Source organism: Crocodylus porosus, unplaced genomic scaffold (assembly GCF_001723895.1).
Source record: "Crocodylus porosus isolate Cpor-Errol unplaced genomic scaffold, CroPor_comp1, whole genome shotgun sequence".
NCBI lineage: Eukaryota > Metazoa > Chordata > Crocodylia > Crocodylidae > Crocodylus > Crocodylus porosus.
Window position 1 is genome coordinate 71,077,413 of NW_017728909.1, and position 3,698 is coordinate 71,081,110.

The window sequence follows — 3,698 nt, forward strand, 5'->3', positions numbered from 1 at the left end:
CTATATTTATTCCCCAATCACCAAACACTCAAAAGAATAGCCCCACAATCTCCCCTCTGGGTTGCTAGTTAGAACAACACCTACTGTAAGAATTTATTTGTGTTGCATTTGATTTTCGGTCATTTTCTACCAGGCTTTTTCTTTGCTGGGAGAAAGCGAAGAGATAAAGAAGCCCTTCTTTAAGTGTTTGGACTGGGAGGCAGGTTATTAGCTGCTCCCTCCTGTTAAACCTTTAGTTAAGGTACTGCAAGTTACAGTGCATGAGTACAAAAGGTGCTACGGGCTCTCAGCAGTGGGAGTAACAGAGGATTGCTTATATCTACAGTATCCTATTGATTTGTTTGACCTTTCCTTTTGCAAATACAGTACAGACAAAAACTTAAGTTTTGCCCACAGTACTTCAATCTGCGGGGGGAAGGAAATGTGTTTCAATGGTAAAATCAGACAGAGTAAAGGAAAATACAAATTACTAAGTGTGCACGTGCATTCCACAAGGCAGCACTTAGAGCTGACAGAGCAAGCTTTGAACAGGAAAACGAGAAGCCAGCTGCATGTAGGAAGAATGCGCTTAAGATCGTGTGCGTGCATGTGTGTGTGTGTATACACACACACCCACACCCGCGCGCGCGCGCACACACACTTCAGTGAATTCATATACATGCATTCATATCCACACAAACAGGATGAGAGGGAGAACTTTTTCATTTCAATACATTGTGAGATGAAGAATGCAGAAAACTGAGCATTACCTTACCTTTTTTAGCACACAAAATTTAGTAAAACAGGAAAAGTATTCAATTTGTTTCCCCATTGACTATATCTAGGTTTTTTGTAGTCCCACTTCTCTCCCCACTTTGTGTTGCACTTAAATTTTCTGGTCAGGATTGACAAAATTTGTATAACCAAGTGACATCAGCACTTGCTTGAACAATCATCACAGGCAAATTTGGATGTTTTGATAACAGTAAAAAGTACCTGACACTGAATTCCAAATCAACTAGGACCAAGACAGCAATTTTACTTGGGGGGAAAAAAATCTATTTGGGCCTTATGTATTTCCACTGGTGCTTTGGTTCTTCTTCTAAACAGGGTTTGAACTCTTTGAATTGGATTTAAGTAACATGTTGGCAATCTTACAGTCTGTATTGTTTTTACTAGTCCCTAGTTGATATCAAATAGTATCTTAATCACAGTATTGCTACAGCTTCCTCCCCTCTACATCCATGCTGGCAAACCTAGCACACTGTTGTTTTTTTGTTTTTTGTTTTTTGATTGGGTGCTATGGCACACTACTATAATTCATACCCTAATCAGTACTGTGTTTACACCCATTTTCCTAACAAAGTCAAAATCTAATGAAAACAGGGCCTAAAAACAATGGATAGGTTAGATTCCTATATTGTCAAATTCTGCACGAAGAGGGCAATCAAATAGGATAGGCAGTCTCTAAATTAAATCAAGCCACCCTTTGGTCCTGGACACACAATACATTTACACCTGCATAATTAATCTTGATACCAGCATAAAAAAGAAAAGGGCAGGTACATGAAGTATGAACTTGCACCAGTTTAACTCAATCAAATTTGGTTTAAAGCTAGCCCTGGAAAAAAAGCAGGTAAACTTACCCAAGTGTCATTTACAACTGGAGGGGTTGTGTGTCTTCAGTTAACCCCAGGGGTAGCTGTTTGAACAAGGCAAACTGCTTATTATCTGTGCTGTAATAATACCAACAATGCGCAGCTACTCTAGGAAAGCTGCTTCTCTCTCTCTTCCACATTTCAATGTAATTTACATCCGTGAACGAAACTGAACAAATCACCTAAGTGTAATCTGCCAAGGATGCAGGCCCTTCATTTTGTGCTGTGTACACAAAAATGTACCATCACCGTGCTAGATTATTTTAATATGAATAGTTCTAAAAATGCCCTAGTTTTTTGTACATAAAATTATTTTTGGTGAAAAGCTCAGTGGTACAGCATACAGAGTAATGCAGGGAAACAAAATCAAATGCCATTCTTAGCTAAAGCAGAGTCTTCTGAGAACAGAATATTAAGTGTGTCAAACTACAGGGTATTTTTCAGACATTGCTAGTGTGTTAAGACATACTGAACACGTGTCGCTTATAATCCTGCCCTGGTTTTAAGATCACAGTTCCAGAGGCAAAAGTCCAGAGTACTAGTTCTTTGTTCTGAGCACTCACATACACGACTCCTCTTCCCACCAAGCTGTCACTCCTCATTTGTTAAAGAGGTTACAGTAAGTTATAATTTGTAGCTGCTGCCCTGTCAACTAATTAAATGTAATAAAAAGCTTGCAGTGAATTTAATACTACCATGGTGTAATTAAAGCTGTCTTGAATACATAGTTTGTATATTAGAGGTTCAGTGCATGTCCTCCACCTTTAATGACCTAATTTCTCAGGTTAAGCTACTGTATCTTTCATATGATTAGACAACAAGTACCATCAAGAAGTTTTGGAGTGGCGTGCACATCTTGGCCAATCCAGTCTAATGCATTTTTAAAGGCACATCAAAAATAGCTCGAGGGGGAAAGAGGAGGAATGAAGGGGCTGGTTACTTCAATTCCTCCATCTTCCATTAGGAGGCACCACTGCTCAAACTTTTCCCCTCCATGAGACTCCCACCGCTCTCACCCTTTATTTTCCTTTTTTAAAGAAAAAAATAACATTTTAAAGCCACGACTAACCCCATCTGTCAGTCAGAGGGGCATCCTGGGTAAAGGGGCACCATGTGCAACTGCCCTGTTTGCATGTCCCTAGGACTGGCTCTAATAGTCTATAATCAGAACAGTTGCCTTAGAATATTTGAACATCTCAACATGGGGAGTAAGGAAAGGCTGTTATAAAGGACCAAGTGGAGTATAAGCAACAATAGAAGAGATACAATACATGATATTCCAGCACTTGGAGGACCCAGTTCCTTATTCTGTCAAGAACTAGGGAAGGCAAACACATTAAGGGTGAAGAATCTCACAGTAGCCAGCTTTTAGATCAGGCAAAATGTTGATAATTATAGCTCCAGGTACTTGGTTGTTGCACCCACTAGATTCCTCACGTTCCAGAACCTTTCCCAATTGTTCTCCACATGGCCCACCAATACATACTATAAAATCAAATAGCCCCTGAAATAAAGGCATCATTCAGTGAACAAAAATATAGCCTAAGAGAATCAATTAAAATGATGAAAATCTTTAATTTTTATTTAAGTATAATTGTACGGACACGTGTATATACAAATACAGATCTTATGGGTTGTTGTTTTTTTGTTGTTGTTCTGCTTTTTTGTTTTTTGTTTTTTTTTTACATTTTTTTTTAAGTTCATATAATGTCAGCATTTCAAAACCAGCACTCAATGAATAAGTGCAAAGAAACTGCAAAGCAGGGCAGTACACGCACAGGACCACACTGAGCCGGACTTTCATACCCAGATGCACACACAATGAGTGGCTTCAATGGGGTGTCAAGAGTAAGCATGGAAAGCGGATTTCGCAGACTCATGGGTAACCTCCAACATGCCAGCATCTATTAAACTGTACAGACAATGGCAGCAAGCCTATTGTAGGGAGATTTGTCTCACATCCGAGAAGCTTGGGGGCGAATGCATGGGAAAAACTCAGTGATGCCAAACCAGAAACAGATCTGCCCATTCACTGCTCCAAATTAAAAAAAAAAAAAAAAA